General features: G+C 43.2%; 1 long non-coding RNA gene across 2 annotated transcripts in view; it reads left to right on the forward strand.

The window, feature by feature from the left end:
* Positions 1-17,886, forward strand: part of LOC129652869 (uncharacterized) — a 140,048-nt gene that overhangs the window by 9,373 nt on the left and 112,789 nt on the right. For both annotated transcript variants that reach the window (XR_008714821.1, XR_008714820.1), the window contains exon 2: positions 6,691-6,946. This is a non-coding gene — a long non-coding RNA (uncharacterized LOC129652869). The remainder of the gene's footprint in view (positions 1-6,690; positions 6,947-17,886) is intronic.

A 17,886-nucleotide genomic window follows, 5' to 3' on the forward strand; every position in this document is an offset into this window, starting at 1 on the left:
GGGCTTATGTCTCCTGCATATCCTGCAATGGCCGGCGGGTTCTTTACCACTAGTGCCACCTGGGAAACCCCCTCTCTCCCTTTACCATTCCTAACAGGTTCTCCCCTCCCTTCCTCTGCCAGGGTCCACCCATCAGTCAGGCTCATGACCAGCAATTCTGCCCTTTTCTCCTCCCCCACTGTTCCCTCAGCTGAGACCTGGGCAGTCCTTCCAGGCACAGGGGCTGAGATTGACATTAGGTGTTTTGGGAAGCTCCCATGTACAAATTCCTGCCTTCTAATGATCACCCCGATCTTTTTTTTTTTTGGACATTTGAAACTAAAGACAAAACCATCTGCTTCTTGAGGAGAAAAAAGCAAAACATGAAAAGAATCTCCCATATAACCCACTGCACCCCCCAAAGCCCAAGCCAATAAAATGAGTCTAACCAATAATTCAACTTCCCTGCCCCGTTCACTGGGACTGAAGCCGGCACAGCAGGGAACGCTCATTAACGAGAAATTTATCATTAGTAATTTTATTAGGTTTAATGTAACCAACAGGGGCTACCGATAGTTTCAGTATTCTTTTTCCTGAGGGATTTTTTTTTCTCCCCAAAGGACAAATGTTCTATAGTACTGCCATTTAATTGTCTTTATATTTAGCATGGATTGTGTAAATGACCAACTTTTCAAAATGCCACCCGAGAAAGGATTCCATAGTCGGTAATCTATACAAATTTGCCACTTGTATCTTTCTTTTCAAAATTTCTCAGGGCTTAGAAGCGTGTCTACCATAATTATGGTAATAATCCTCTAAAGGAGACATTCATCCGTCATGGTTGAAAGCGATTTCTTTTCAGTAGGAACATTTTAGAATGTCTTGTTTGGACAGAAAAGGCCATCCGTTAGTTGGTAATTTAAGCTAGTTACTTAAAGTCGGGCAATTAGGTTAATGAGACAGTTGGTCTTTTTGAAGTCGAATGGGAGCAAGGATGAGCTCACCACTCCTCGAGAAGACATTAAATCAATTTGGTGTAAAAGGTAGAGGGGCATCATTCCCTCCGACAGATTCAAGGAAACATCATGCACACACAGATTTAGTTCCAAGCATGGCAATCAGGTGGCGGGCCCCTGAGGCTCTCTGGCATCCACCGCAGGATGGAAGAAGAAACAACAGCTGCTCCAGCTATCACTGGGCAAGATGACAGGCCTGGATTCGGCCTTTCGTGGAGGCCAGCCACTCTTGAGGGAGCAGCCCCCGGCCCCACATTGATAGAACCATGGACACATGGAATGCCCCAAAACGCAGCAGATGGAATTGCTGATAAATGAGTTGAAATGGTAGAGGTCCCTATCGGGAGAGCCAGCTGGATCTAAGGAGAGCCTCCTTCATGGAGGGGCAATTTCAGGGCGGCCAGGCTGCCTTTAGATGTTAATCAGAGGCATTCATATGTTCTGTCGTTCACCCTTCAAAGGAAGGTGTCAGATGTCTTGATGAAATACCTCTCCCGCTAACTCAGACATGGGGAATCAGCCACTCTGTTGATAAATGACTCAGGGCGAATCGATAGAGTGAGGGTCAGGCTTGGCTAGACCCATGGTCACAGTGCGGGAGTAATTATGTCATAATCAGTCTGTGAGGCAGAACTCGGCCAAGGTCACGGTCCATGTTTGAAGGCAACATCTGGAGTTGAGGAGTTAGGGATTATAAAGGATGAGAGTATGGGGGGTGAGGAATTCAAGAGGATTGAACTCTGATAGCAGCCAGCCCTTGCCAAATCCTCTTACTGCAGTAGTCTAGTGGCCACCACATATGGCTGTAAGAGGCATCGGAATTGCATAATATTGTTGGCACCTGCAAAGGATGAGTGGTTTAATTGTTTGGGAGGTCTCCTGGCAGAAATGGTCACAATTGGCTGAAGGGAAGGATGTGCTCTATGGAGAGAAAAATATTGGTGTCTTCATGCAGAATCAAGGTTGACTTTGAAGTCTACCGTTGGGAGGGGCCACTGCTCTGAAACTGATTTTTGTATTCCAGCCCTCCTGCCTCTGCTCTTGCCCGTGATCTTTCATGCCCTGCAGAAGAGCAGAGTAGAGACACTGTCATGACCCTCTAGATTTGGGGAGGTAGGATTCTTTATTTGTGATGCTGATAGCAGGGAAAAGTGGGTGAGGACATAAGAAAGTCCTTGCATTCGGGACGTTTCTAGGGCACCTCCCCAGAGCATGCTGGGCTCTCTGCTTTGGGGGTACCCCTATGCTGCTTCCACTGGGCAGGGATCACAAAGGTAGCTGCTGTGACGGAGGAGGAAGTTACTAGGGCAGCTGGTGCTAAATACCTGGGGCCGCATACATGTATTTGGCCCACATTGCCTGCTCTCCATGGTTGGGTACTCATCTCCCCCTGCTTTCAACCCTCCTTTCTTCCAAAGATTGCCCACATGTGTCTTCTTTCCCATCCAGATATTTCTTTTAACCTGATGTCACCTGGAGCACTAGGAAGGGTCCATTGTGATGGTCTAGGCTCTGAGTCCTCCTAAGGTTAGAGCTTGAGCCCTTTGTGGTTTGGCTTCTTTTTGTTGAAGTTAAAGAATCAGGGTGAGCTCTCCTCTCATTTCAAAAATCAAGTCCTTGAGACAATTGTGTATGGCCTCAGCTTGTCTTGGCCAGCTGTGTGATTGAAGCACTGTATCCAGTTCAGTTGCCAAGGCTGGTCAACACATGGCAGTAATATTCTGGCTATTCAATGTAAAATGTGGGGCAGGGTAATTTGGATTCCTGAAGCCTGGGTGAGAGGTATGAGGAGAGGAGATGGGGTCACACTGGCCAAAATCAGCCCGCTAAGGTGGTACTAGCCAGCACCAAAGGAGTGTCAAGGGCAGGCTTCTGGGCAGCTGAGATGGGAAATTCAAGGGAAGTCTCTCTTGTCCTGCGTTTCTTCATTTCTAGGCAATTCAGAGCCATCTGGATGGTGGCTGTTGGAGATTCTTTTAATTTCACCTTAAATATTTCTTGTGGACCTCAGAGGTGCCAGGCACTTTATTAGGCCCTAGGGAAATGACAATGAACAAAAGAAACACTGTTTCTGCTTCCATGGAACTTTAGAGTCAAAAGTAGATGCAGATGAGAAGACAAGGAACTCTGACGCTGTGGCATGTGCTAAGATAGAGAATTTTTGGGGTGCTTGAGTGGGGTCACAGAAGGCTTTTTGGAAGAAGTTTTGTCTCAAATGGGACCCTTGAGGTGCTTTTCAGGCAGAAGGAGGATTATCCTCAAAGATCTAGGAGAAAGAGGGTGTTGCCCGTCTCAGAACATGCGTGGACAAAATGTAGAGTAAGGGGTGTGGAGTGGAGTGGAGAGCTGGGTAGTAACTTTGCTGCACAATCCAGCCTCCAGTCCCTGCCAAGTGGGAAGCCAACTGCACAGGGATGTAGGGAGCTCCTTCCAGGACTGGGCTGTTAGCTTGGAATTGTGGGGACAGATGAGCAAGGCAGAACTGCTGTCTTCAAGGTCTTTCCTCTGCCTGTGACCTCTGTGCCTAAGGAGGAACACATTTCCACCCTTTGCTAAGGCTGTTTGTCACAATGGTCTTACATGGCTGCTTCCAGAGTATTCTGCCTATGAAAGCAAGTCCCACCTCAAAAGGAAGACATCCACGGGTTAGAGATGCTCTGCTTGAGTCCTCATAGCTGGTTGTTCTGGGCTAGCTACCTGCAGTGCGGTGACTTACACCCAGCCATCCACATTCTCTTTTTTTCTTCTGTGATCAAAGTTCCTAAAGGCCTAAAACTTCCCAGGTGGCACAGTGGTAAAGAACCTGCCTGCCAATGCAAGAGAAGCAAGAGATGCAGTTTTGATCCCTGGGTCAGGAAGATCCCCTGGAGTAGGCAATGGCAACCTATTCCAGTATTCTTGTCTGGGAAATTCCATGGACAGAGGATCCTGGAGAGCTATGGTCCATGGGGTCTCAAACAGTTGGACACGACTTAGGGATTAAAAAATCTCAAAGTCTTAAAAGGGTGGACTATGCCAAAGTCTCCACTTGACATCATTTGCCACCCTGAGGTCTCCAAGATCTTTCTCTTTTGCTTCAAAGATTTTGCCTGCAACTTGCTCAGGGAATTTTTTCCTTCTTTTAAATCAGTCCACATCCTTTTTCGTTTCCCCCTTATATTTCAAAATAAGATGTACCTTTCCAGGAAGCTTGCCCTGATTAACGCTGTCCATCATCCTGGCATCTCCAATGGCCTCTCTCCTGTATATAGTTGATCTGTTTTAAGTTTGAGGCTTTCCAGCTGTTCTGAATTTTAGTTTGCCCTTTCCTGAGCTGGGGTTGCACTTCCACCTCTGTGCTGCTTATGCAGTTTTGAGGCCCGTACAGCAGGTGGTGGTAGTTTCCTCGTGCTCTGATTATACATTTTGAATAATTTGTAGAAGAGGAAGATTGAAGGGGAGACCGAGTTTTTAATCGAGTACCTACTATGTGTCAGGTATTTGTACTGTAGCTAATTTAATCATAGGAAATAATGTACAGGAGGTGTATGTTATTTTCATTCTCTCAGTTAAGGAAACTGGATTCTGGGAGAAGTAAAGTTAACTTCCCTAAACTCACACCATCTTTTGTGGTGAAGCTAGAACTAATATATGGACTTGGTCTCTCCAGCTTGGTGTTTAAGATGAAACATGCAGATCTCTATTTGATTATGAAAATAATAATGAAATCAACCACTTAAAAGCAAATGCTCTCAACAGCACCCCAGGGATAATTTGGTATCTTCCTTGGTAATTCTTTATATTATTGTAATAATCCAGATGTGTAAAAAAACCGGCTTGGACAATACTTCTCAACACTGACCACTTTTTTTCCCCCTTGCCTATTATTTCCAATTTAGGTGTTTGGATGATATGCTGAGATCTCTAGGAAGGCCCTTATGTGCTGTTGAGACTTGGAGAGGTTTGGGAAAGGGCCCAGTTAGGACTTTAGGTCTTGTGGTCCAAAGGGTCAGAGATAGTAAAAGGTTTGGAGGCTGGGATGTGATGAGAGGTGGATTCCAAGGCTTAGGGGTAAGCCCAGGGCCTCAGGATTTCATTTAAGGCAGAGGAAAGAGATCACTTAGTCTCTAAGGTCAAAGCGGAGATTCTAGGAAGAAGATGGAGGAAAGGGCAACACAGACACACCTCTGCTCTAGGAGTTGGAGGGAAGCAATTTGATTTTTTGCCCTGCAGTCTAGTGGTTGTGACAGGCCATCAGACCTCAGACCCCCTGGAGCAGAGAGGCTGGGTGCAGGGCAGGGAGAGGGAGCGCAGGAGGGAGGCTGTGTGCTATTTTCCTTCTCCTTTTTAAATTTGCTCCTCTTTTCCTTTACTGTACATGCCAGATAAAAAAGCTTCAGCAGCAACAAAATAAGTGCTTCTGAAGTGTGTGTGTGTGTGTGTGTGTGTGTATGCTAAGTCACTTCAGTCATGTCTAACTCTTTGCAACCCTATAGACTGTAGCATGCCAGGCTCCTCTGTCCATGGGATTCTCCAGGCAAGAATACTGCAATTGGTTGCCATTTCCTTCTCCAGGATTTATCTTCTTGACCCAGGGATTGAAACCACATCCTGCTTGGCAGGCAGATTCTTTACCACTGAGCCACCTGGGAAGTCCTTTGAAGTGTCTAATATTCCCAAAATGCATACTCCCCATCAATATACACAATATACATATAAATCCTCTTTCTCTGAAATTTGTATTTTTTTTTTTCTAATTTGCCATATTGCTTTTTTTCAAGGGAGGAATTCCCTTGTGTAATGACTTGAGCTAGGAGACTTGGATTCTAGACCCAGCTCTTCAGCTAATGGGAAACATTCCTCAAAGTATATTTCTTCTCCCCTCTGGGTTTCAGTTCTCCCCTGTGTGAAAGAAGGGGTTGGAATAAAGGCTGTTTGACTCCTTCTCTGTTTACTTGGCTGTGTTATGGCCTCCGTTTGATGCATTTAACAGATCTCTGCCACCACCAGGCATTATCTTTACTGTGTTGGTTCATATAGTGCTTCAAAAATCAGAATAATTCAACTTCTTCTAGTGGAACTTGCATCACAGTTAAATATAATTTTATGGATAGCATACCTGGGTTATCTTGCTCATTCCCAGCTCTTGCACCATGTTTCATGAACAGATTGTGTCATTTCTCTTGTGAACACCTTCCTCTTGTCTTTGGTTCTTCCCAGACTACAGATATATAGGTATAAAAGTGTATGAATGCGTATGTGTGTATATGCATATATTTATGTGTATGCATAGATGTATGTGGAGAAGGGAATAGCAACCCACTCCAGTATTCTTGCCTGGAGAATTCCATGGACAGAGGAGCCTGACGGGCTACAGTCCATAGGGTTGCATGGAGTCAGACACAACGGAGCAACTAACACACATACATATAGATGTATGTGGAGCTTCCCAGGTGGCTCAGTGGAAAAGAATCCCGCCTGCAATGCAGGAGACCTGGATTCGATCCCTGGATCGGGAAGATCCCCTGGAGGAGGGCATGGCCACCCACTCCTGTATTCTTGCCTGGAAAAATCCCATGGACAGAGGAGCCTGGTGGGCTACAGTTCATGGGTTCACAAAGAGTCAGACATGACTGACGTGACTTAGCATGCTCATAGATGTATGTATGCCTGCATGTATGCATATATTCATTCATTCATTCATTTTTTTTTGCAGTTATGTTCTCCATCTTGAAGCAAGAATGTCTATGATTTCTCATTCTTCCCTGTCATTGGCTGTGAGGTCCTACTTGCTGGAGTTTTCTTTGGGATTCCTGAAAGAACCGAGGAGGAGCAACTACTTCACTGGAGGACCGCTGCAATGATGGTGTACCAGCCTCTGCGTCAGGTGCAGGAAATGAGATGAATTGGACATGGTGCTCAGAGCACAGTGAACAAGATGTGTGAACAGACAGCAGATTGTAACACAGTCAGTAAGTGCCATGGGAGTGTACGTAGTGAGCGTGCGCCCTAGGAGCTCTGCCAAGGGGCAGTGGAATCTGAGTGGGCTGTGGGGATGCAGGCAGGACAGTGATGGCTTCAGGGGGGCAGCCTTGGCTGTGGGCCCCAGAGGATGCCAGGCAATATTGACGGGGTGGGTAACATGGGGAAAAGGTGTGTAGTTTACTTGGGACATGTGATTAAAACCTGAGGCTTAGAGTGCAGGTGTCTCTGTCCGATAATAGATGGAACAAAAATAGATGTATATTATACACCTGTTTTATTTTCTGTCAAAAGGGGTTTCTAAGATCATCCTGTATAATTAGACATCAATCAGAGAAGAAATATTGATTGTAATAGCTGTATTTTCAGGTCCCCTTGCTGGTCCCTGGCATAGCCTGAAGGAGAAGGACTCCCAGGTGATGAAACGGCAGAAAGGGACCAATCTGTCAGCTCTGGCTGTGCTATGACCCCCTGCCTGGCTTGGCTTTCCATGAGGCTTTGTGTCAAACTGTCCTCAACCCTGCCGCATCCTGCGCTCTCTATGGATGCTGCTTCAAGTGTTCACCCTTTCATAGGAGGGGGCGGGACGGGTGTGTAGCTTCAAGCAGAGGCAAACAGGATGCAGGAGAAGCCTTCAGGGGCCCAACAGAGCTGGGAATTGAGGCTGCGCAGTGGCTGGAGTAGGCTCTCAGGTTTTGGGTTCTCAGGGTCACCGTGCTTGAGTCAACAGGACTCACAAGCACATGCTTCAGACTTAGTCTTGAGAGAGGGGCGAAAGTGTGCAGTGAAGTCAGAAACCTAGCAGTGATTACTTCCTTCTTGGACCGATCACTTAGACACTCTGGGTCTCAGTTTGCCCATCTGTCCCTCAGAGGGTTCATGGATGGTTATATTGGGTTGGCCCAAAGTTTGTTTGAGTTTAATGAACTTTTTGGCCCATGCTGTATGAGGTCATCATGTCTGTACAAAGGGTTATGGATATGAAAAATTTGCCATTTCATGAACAGAATTTGTTAAAAAATTATTATTGATCATATGAATGATTTTGTTAATGTTCCATCTTCGTGAGGCATGCCGGTGCCCATACTGTAAAGTGAGGAGGAGCTAAGGTGTGTGACTTGAATTGCTGCTGGAAATAGCACACTCCTGGGCCTCTGATGTTGGAACAAGAGAAGTCCTGAGTATTTCTCTCATGTAAAAATAACTGCTTTTGTTTATCATACATACAATTCACAGAAAAATTTGGAAATTTCAGAATAGACAAAAAAATAATTACAAACTGCCATTACCTTATTACAACTTCCATTTTATAACAAGATGCTTATCTGATTCCATGATAGGCTCGCTTTGTTTGTTTTCCTTAATAATTGTGGGGAGCATGTCCTTGTAACAATATTTGCTCTGTGACAACACTCACGGATATGCTAGTATTTCACACCCATTTAGGTTCCAATTTAAGTTCAATTTAAAAACTCCTATTTTAATTCTTACACATAATGCCCCACTAAGCATATTTATGCAAAGCTTTGTATTCATCTTAGAAATATACCCTTAGGATAAATTTTAAAAATAATACTATGAATCAGAGGTTTACTGGTTTTTTCTTTCCTTTTTTCTGTGAAGTCTTGTTTTCTGTTACCAAAGGAGCTTATGGGTAGCATGATTTTCTAACCTCTTCCAAACACTTGATAAAATGAAAAACATTTTTGCTAATATGGTAGGCAAAAAAAGGCAAAGTGAATCTCATTTCAATTTGACTATCTTTTGTTACCAGTGAGTTTCTATATTTGAATATATCTATTGATTATTGGCATTTTTTCCTTAAACAACTTTGGGTTAATGCCCTCTGTACATTTTTTATTGGGTTTTCTTTTCTTTCATGAATGCTTTTAAAATTCCCAAACAGATTAAGACAGTAACTTTCTGAATGCAAATATTTTTCCAGTGTCATTTCTCTTAATTTTTAAATGGTAGTTTTTTATATTCAGAAAATGTAAATTTTTTTTTAAAATTTTATTTTATTTTTAAACTTTACATAATTGTATTAGTTTTGCCAAATATCAAAATGAATCCGCCACAGGTATACATGTGTTCCCCATCTTGAACCCTCCTCCCTCCTCCCTCCCCATTCCATCCCTCTGGGTTGTCCCAGTGCACCAGCCCCAAGCATCCAGTATCGTGCATCGAACCTGGACTGGCAACTCGTTTCATACATGATATTTTACATGTTTCAATGCCATTCTCCCAAATCTTCCCACCCTCTCCCTCTCTCACAGAGTCCATAAGACTGTTCTATACATCAGTGTCTCTTTTGCTGTCTCGTACACAGGGTTATTGTTACCATCTTTCTAAATTCCATATATATGCGTTAGTATACTGTATTGGTGTTTAAAAATGGGCCAAAGAATTAAATAGACATTTCTCCAAAGAAGACATACAGATGGCTAACAAACACATGAAAAGATGCTCAACATCACTCATTATCAGAGAAATGCAAATCAAAACCACTATGAGGTACCATTTCACACCAGTCAGAATGGCTGCGATCCAAAAGTCTACAAGTAATAAATGCTGGAGAGGGTGTGGAGAAAAGGGAACCCTCTTACACTGTTGGTGGGAATGCAAACTAGTACAGCCACTATGGAGAACAGTGTGGAGATTCCTTAAAAAACTGGAAATAGAACTGCCTCATGATCCAGCAATCCCACTGCTGGGCATACACCCTGAGGAAACCAGAAGGGAAAGAGACACGTGTACCCCAATGTTCATCGCAGCACTGTTTATTATAGCCAGGACATGGAAGCAACCTAGATGTCCATCAGCAGATGAATGGATAAGAAAGCTGTGGTACATATACACAATGGAGTATTACTCAGCCATTAAAAAGAAAATGTAAATTTTTATGTACTCAAGCATTTTTTCCCTTTATGTTCTGCCTTACAAAATTCTTCCAAAGTTGACATTATAGATAAATGTTCATTGATGTGTTCTTCAGATATTTTTATGGATTCAGTAATTATTTACTTTGTAATATAGTGGACTGTCATTCCTCTGAAATTTAATTTGGTGTGTTTTACCAGGAATCTTATATTCTTTTCAAATAATTATTAGATTATTATCACTTATTGAATAATTATCTTTCCCTCACTGCCTTGAAATATACCTTTTAGTGATTCTATTTTTAAGTAGGAAAATTATCTTCATTGCAGAACTGCATAACTTACTTGTTCAATTTATGAAAAAAGAATAATTTTAATTGTCAAGGTATATGGAAATAGTGAGAACTGTTCTGGGAAAGAAGGCAGAATAATACTGATAGTGATAGTAATATTAATGTAGAACCAAGTGGTTATCTCCAAGTAAAAATTCAAAGTTCTGTTTCATTGGTTTTGTTAATTTCATCATATCAAAGTATGTCTCTTTGGAGTATACTCTTTTCTTCCTTCTTTTCTTTATCCTAGCAAGCATTGTTACAAGACTGCAAAGAAGACTCAAACATAAATATGGTCTCTGTCGTTGAGTTTCTCGTCATCTGGTCAGGGAGCATATTAGCTGGGAATGCTTTTAGCTCCAGCAAACAAAATACTAAAATGTCTTATATTAGAAGTGTGGTGATATGCACTCACTGAGGCTGTTTTAGTAGCTTAAAGATATCAGGGTTCTGGGTTGTCATCTCTTTGTGGTGCTTGGCCTTCTTCCTCATGGTCGCAAAAAAGTTGCAGCTGCTCTAATCATTTTGCCCTTACCTGTCTATGTTCAAAAGCAGAGAAAATGGGTAATGTGGGGCAGGAAAGCTCCTTCTCATGATGTCCCTCTCTTATCAGGAAGAAAAGTGTTTCCGGAAAGTGTCTAGCAGCCTTCTTTCATCTCCTGGTTCAGAAATGGGGCTCAGTTACACCTTCAGACCAGAAGCTGGATCCACTTCTGGAGACAAAGACATCTCCAGCCAGTGCCAAACAAAATTCTTGTTCTGTGAAAAGGAAAGAGGGAACAACAACTTTTGAGCATCCAGGCAATAGTGTCTGCCCAGAGGAACAGTCATTTATACACATGTGAGTGTGTGTGTATAAGTATATATCCATATATATATATATATATATATATATATATATATAATAAAGTGAAATAAGCACTAGCAGAAGTATGCTAGTATCTTCTTACAACCTTAATAAACCAAACCTCTCTGAGACTCAGTTTTCTCATCTATAAAATGGAGAAGGGAATGCTTGCCCTGCCACATCCAGGGCTATGTGAGAATCATGTTTTAGATGAGTGCTTTGTAAACCAGATAGCATTAAACACCTATTGCTTTTTAAAAATATAAATTTATTTGGCTGTGCCGAGTCTTTAGTTGTGGCATAAGAACACTTAGTTGCTATGTGTGGGATCTGGTTCCCTGACCAGGGATGGAACCCAGGCCCCCTGCCTTTGGAGCGAGGAGTCTTAGCCCCTGGACCAGCAGGGAAGTCCCTACCTGTTGGTTTTTCAGCACGAATGTTGTCCTTGTTTGGGGCCACCTCTGTGGTTCTGCTGATGGATACTTTGGCATAGTCAGTTTGGGCCTGGAGGTGGGACAGAGGGCAGGGCCTCAAGGAAGCTGGGACCAGGGTCAGTTCAGGCCTAAAGCTGGGACAGTGAGGAGGGTTCAAAAACTCCTCGTTACGTGTCTGTGCGCAGAACCTGAGCCAGACCAGGACTTGGGAGAACAAACGCTTTCCACTCTTACGGTGGTCTGTATTTGGGGGCAGTGCTTTTTGATTCTGGGGTTTCTTAGACTCCAGTGTGGGAAGGCAGACACCTAGAAAATGTCTTCCAGAGGGAAGCCATGGTGGATGCTGACAGAGAGGAATTCACACACCTTTACCTGAAGTTTTGTCTTTCGGGAGGACAGTGGGCTGGTGAGGAGAAAGCCCCTCAGAGAGCTCCTGAGGTAGTTGTTCCTTCCACAGGTGGACGGAGGTGATGGGAGAAGACGCACTTCTCTCAAGCGAAGACCTGTAGCTCAGCCTTTCAAAACAACCTGGACAGGAGGAAAAATTGAGTTAGCTGAAATGGGAGGTCAGTCAGGGGAGGACCTGAAGGGGGACCTTGGTGATTAAGTTCAACCGTTTCCTTTTTGTGGGTGTGGGAGAGAAATATTTCTGAATTTGCCCTGACCTTTTAAACTTTAGCCTGCTTGCTAAGCTGGTTGAAGCCCAAGTTCCTCTTCTAACCACAAAAGTCCTTTGCTTTCTCCCTGGAAATGTGGAGGCTTGCCATTACCCACATCTGCCAGAAACTCCCCTCTGTAAACCTTGCTTGAACCTTGGTCCACGTTTCACCAACCTGCTTCCATTTACTGAGGCAGCTTGGTAAACAGACGGCTCTGGGTGCAGTTAATAATCTTGTCATTTTTACCTTGTGGTCTTTTATATCTACCTCACACATCCAGTTAAATTAAATTGCCATCAGTCTCTTCCCCACCAGGGTGAAGATTAATGGGCCTTCAGCTGTCCCCTTCCAACACAGGCAGTGGTCACGTCCTGAAGAGAAATGCTGTGGGTAATAAATTATGAGCTGTCATCGCAGAAGATGGTGGGCAGCTCCAGAGCCTTCTCAGTTCACAGGGGTTTGAGCTGTGTGTGTGCAGGGTTGAAGATGGGCATCTTGTCATGCCACCTGTTAACGCTGATGCTTCTGAGAGATGCAGAGGAGGTGGGGACTCAGCGACCATGCAAAGTACATGGCCATGAGCAGTTTCTGCTGAACCCAGTTCCTGCTTGGGAGGCTCTGGGAGTGTTGGGGCAGGTGGCTCTTTTCCCAGAATGGGTGGTTTTCTAGAAGTTTCTAGGGAGCAGCTGCTCATTGCCAGGAAAGCACAGCTTTGGCTGACTTGTCTTCAGGTTCCTCAGAAGGCTGTTGAGTATGGGTTTCTGCGTGCATGTGTGCTAAGTTGCTTCAGTTGTATCCTACTCTTTGCAACTCTATGGACTATAGCCTGCCACATCCCTCTGTCCATGGGATTCTCCAGGCAAGAATACTGGAGTGGGTTGCCATGCACTTTTCTAATATAAGTTATGTTTCTAGACCATCAGTTCAATTCAGTTCAGTTCAGTCGCTCAGTCGTGTCCGACTCTTTGCAACCCCATGAACTGCAGCACACCAGGCCTCCCTGTCCATCACCAACTCCTGGAGTTCACTCAAACTCACGTCCATCGAGTCGGTGATGCCATCCAGCCATCTCATCCTCTGTCGTCCCCTTCTCCTCCTGCCCCCACTTCCCAGCATCAGAGTCTTTTCCAATGAGTCAACTCTTCGCATGAGGTGGCCAAAGTACTGGAGTTTCACCTTTAGCATCATTCCTTCCAAAGAACACCCAGGACTGATCTCCTTTAGAATGGACTGGTTGGATCTCCTTGCAGTCCAAGGGACTCTCAAGAGTCTTCTCCAACACCACAGTTCAAAACCATCAATTCTTCGGTGCTCAGCTTTCTTCACAGTCCAATTCTCACATCTATACATGACTACTGGAAAAACCATAGCCTTGAGTAGATGGACCTTTGTTGGAAAAGTAATATCTCTGCTTTTGAATATGCTATCTATGTTGGTCATAACTTTCCTTCCAAGGAGTAAGCGTCTTTTAATTTCATGGCTGCAGTCACCATCAGCAGTGATTTTGGAGCCCAAAAGAATAAAGTCAGCCACTGTTTCCCCTGTTTCCCCATCTATTTCCCATGAAGTGATGGGACCAGATGCCATGATCTTCGTTTTCTGAATGCTGAGCTTTAAGCCAACTTTTTCACTCTCCTCTTTCACTTTCATCAAGAGGCTTTTTAGTTCCTCTTCACTTTCTGCCATAAGGGTGGTGTCATCTGCATATCTGAGGTTATTGATATTTCTTCCAGCAATCTTGATTCCAGCTTGTGCTTCTTCCAGCCCAGTATTTCTCATGATGTACTCTGCATATAAGTTAAATAAACAGGGTGACAATATACAGCCTTGACATACTCCTTTTCCTATATGGAACCAGCCTGTTGTTCCATGTTCAGTTCTAACTGTTGCTTCCTGACCTGCATACAGGTTTCTCAAGAGGCGGGTCAGGTGGTCTGGTATTCCCATCTCTTTCAGAATTTTCCACAGTTTATTGTGATCCACACAGTCAAAGGCATTGGCATAGTCAATAAAGCAGAAATATATGTTTTTCTGGAACTCTTTGCTTTTTCCATGATCCAGCGGATGTTGGCAATTTGATCTCTGGTTCCTCTGCCTTTTCTAAAACCAGCTTGAACATCAGGAAGTTCACGGTTCATGTATTGCTGAAGCCTGGCTTGGAGAATTTTGAGCATTACTTTACTAGCATGTGAGATGAGTACAATTGTGCGGTAGTTTGAGCATTCTTTGGCATTGCCTTTCTTTGGGATTGGAATGAAAACCAGTTGAGCTATTTGAAATCCTGAAAGATGATGCTGTGAAAGTGCTGCACTCAATATGTCAGCAAATTTGGAAAACTCAGCAGTGGCCACAGGACTGGAAAAAGTCTGTTTTCATTCCAATCCCAAAGAAAGGCAATGCCAAAGAATGCTCAAACTACTGCACAGTTCTAGACCATATCAGTCGGCTATCTCTGGAGTCCTCTCTTAGCATTTTTGGGACTCCCAGGAGATTTCCTCCTAAAGTGTCATGCCACAAGCTCCAATGAGGTTTGAAAATGTGTGATGGTCTCACAGTACTAGTGATGTAAATGTTCCTGCAGCACTCAGGTAGCCACACCCTCTTCTGCTGGCCAGTTGTTGGGAAGACTTCTGAAGTCATCAGTGGAAGGGAACTCAGTTCCTTATTCTGTCTTATAACAGACTAGATTCACATTGCAGTTGTTCATTTTTCTACTCATGGATTGAGTTCTAAAAAGCCATATAGTGTTTTAAAATATAAATCTTACTGATACCAGATATCCTTTCTGGTGTTCCCTAGAAGCCAAATCAGGAGTACAGTTGGTAAAGCAATTCCCTTGATCCAGTCTGTACAGCTGAACGCTTTTGCTCATTTCCTCCCTTGATCATTGAATCGCAGGGAAACATTGACCTTGCTAATGACATTCTTTCTGTTCTGGGAACCATTTCCTGTGCTGGTTGGGTCCCTCTGAAAGGAAACTGGTTCCAGGAACCAGAAGAGAAGTGGACCTCATGAACCTGAGGAGCCAATAGCTGTTACCCATTCATTTTTACTGAATGAATCAATAACATTATAATACTATCAAATTTTAATTGGGATGCCCATATATTCTGAAGAGCTGTGTGATCTTTAGTAAGTCATTTCAATGTCTTTTGACCTTCACTTTTTTCATATGTAAAATGAAGACACAAATGATCAGACTTATTGCTTTTATAGTTTGAGTAGAAAAAAGTAACAGCATTCAGAACTAGTGATATGAATGGCGCTTTACTGACTTGTCTGCAGTTCAGTGGGCTAGTGGCATCTACACAGCCTGTTACATTGTGCAAGGTACTTAATATGTCTGTTGTTATTTCCTCCATTTTAAATTCCTTGTAGGTATAATTATTTTGCTCTCTTTACTGAGGATAGTAATAACAAACATTTATTGTTTTCTATGTGCCAAACAGTATTGTAAGCTATCTACATGCTTCAACCTATTGAATCCTCACATCAACCTTATGAGATATAGGCACTGTTATTATTCCATTTTACAGATAATACCATCAAGGCACAGAGAGGTTAAGCATCTTGCCCACGATTACATGGTGAGTAAGTCAAACTGGGAATCCAGTGCAGGTGGTTTGACTCCAGAGTTCTCCCTTACAAGATGCTAAGTTATATAATTAGGGTAACCCAGCCCACGAAGGACTCAGATCCTATCTCAAATTCCAGGCTTTTTCTCTATCCGTGCTACCTCTTGTTTACCTGATATCCAGGCATTTATAAATAGTTTTAAAAATCGTTATGGAAACTATATGTACATATGGTGCATAAACACACACTTATCTCCGTATATTTAGACAATGTCCCTCAAATATGTTTGTACTAGGAATCCAGCAGATGCTTCCCATTCAGATTAGGACAAGACAAATGTGATAAAGGACCTCCAACTGGAGGCTTTACTGTCTTGAACAGCACCGTTTACGCTGAAATGTGCACTGTTTCCAGCAATAGGTAGGATCCCAGTTTTCAAAGGCCAAATAAATCACCTTTAAAGTCATGAAAAGGTAAACAGATTGATGCCTGGGCAGCCTTCCTGAGTTTATGAGGTCTTCTGGCAACAGGGATATACAAAAAGCTCCATCAATCACCATGCACCCCCACCCCCAACTTCCAAAACATTTATTCCTAGGGGGGATCACTCTACCATTCAGGGTAATTTCCCCTGAAACTATTAATAGAAAATATTCAATCAAACAAAAATAGAACTCCCTCCTGCCCTGCCGGAGTAAATACTTCACAGAAAAGCATTTCCCCTATAGCTGAATTTTAAAAATGTAGTTGTGATGCAAGGAGGCTGGGTGGATGGTTAGAGTCTTGGGGTGAGTGGGGAGAGGGACGTGGGGGAAATATCAGGGAGAATAAGGGGAGAGACATCTGGGACAGGCTGGCGTGACATGACATAAACAAAATCGTTGTCGCCATGAAAAATAACTGTGCAGCACACTGGGGTGCGTGTTTTCCGGCCAGTCAGTCTCCACATTGCTGGTGTCATCTTTTAAGGTCTCGAAAAGGGCCCTACACATGTTCTTTCAGCACATTCTTAAGTGATATGTATATATTAAAAGCTCATTGTAAATCAGTAAGTCATCCTGGAAATGACTATAAAGTACAAGAAAATAAATATCTTTTAAAGACCTTTTCATCAGAGCACTTAAATTCTGTGCTATCATTTTGCTGCTGTGTGATGAGAGCATGCTGGGGCAACAAAAACCCTTTAAAGAAGTGACGACCGTTGCGCCTTGCAAGCTGCCAAATGGAGCCTTGACCATCGGCTATATTGAAGTTTGTGCCAAGAACCCTCAGTGATTTTGTCTCTTCCCTGCTTTTCCTTTTGGGTGCAATAACAGCCCAAGACAGGCCCTTCCATCTGGAGAAGCTCCCCCAAGCTTCAATGTCCTGTCCATGTTTTCCCTTGGTCTAGGTATCATGGGGCCATTTGGGGAGGAGGCATGCCAAGTGACTTAGAATTTTGTAGGAATCTGATTTCAGAATGTGATTATTACTTTTGAGATGGGAGGAAGGGTAAGAGAAGGAAGGAAAGAGGGTCAGGAGGGAAGATAAAAACTCAATTTCTTTTCTCTCTGGTTCCTTTTGAAAATCAAATGGTATCCTATTAAATCAATCTCATTTAAATCTGATTTTTGATTCCTTTTTTTTTTTTTTTTTTGCCTGCCTGGGATTTGTCCAAGTCAGGCTGGAGAGACCACCAAGTGTTTTCATTAACCAGAGACCTAATTGTGGTCATTTATTATAGTCTCTTATCTGATAGTAGCTTCATTATCTGTGATAGTTTTACAGGAACAAAATCCAGCAGGCATCCAATGGAGTGTATAAACATGTAACCTTGTGACAGGGTGTCTGTTACTTACTGTCAACACTCACTGGCCCTAGTCACATATCTGCAGCTTATATGAAGTAACGATGAGTTTAATAAGCTCCAGTGAAAGCTGCAATGTAAACATCACATCAGGAGTGTTTGCCTTGTCAGGCCTCTTAAACAAATAAAGGTGATGGAGAAGTACAAACAGAACTGGATTGGAGCCTAATGAGATGACCATCGGGTGGCTGAGGAACATTCCATTTCTGCTTCATTGCAGACTAGATCATCGTTACAGACTATGCATTTATATTTATAATACATTACAAGGGATGCCACCCAGGAAATTCTCTTCAATTGAAAAGTCACACCAGATTCTGACCTGGGGACTTGGGTGAATTTGCTATCCATTTGGGA

This window comes from Bubalus kerabau, chromosome 5 (assembly GCF_029407905.1).
Source record: "Bubalus kerabau isolate K-KA32 ecotype Philippines breed swamp buffalo chromosome 5, PCC_UOA_SB_1v2, whole genome shotgun sequence".
Taxonomy (NCBI): domain Eukaryota; kingdom Metazoa; phylum Chordata; class Mammalia; order Artiodactyla; family Bovidae; genus Bubalus; species Bubalus kerabau.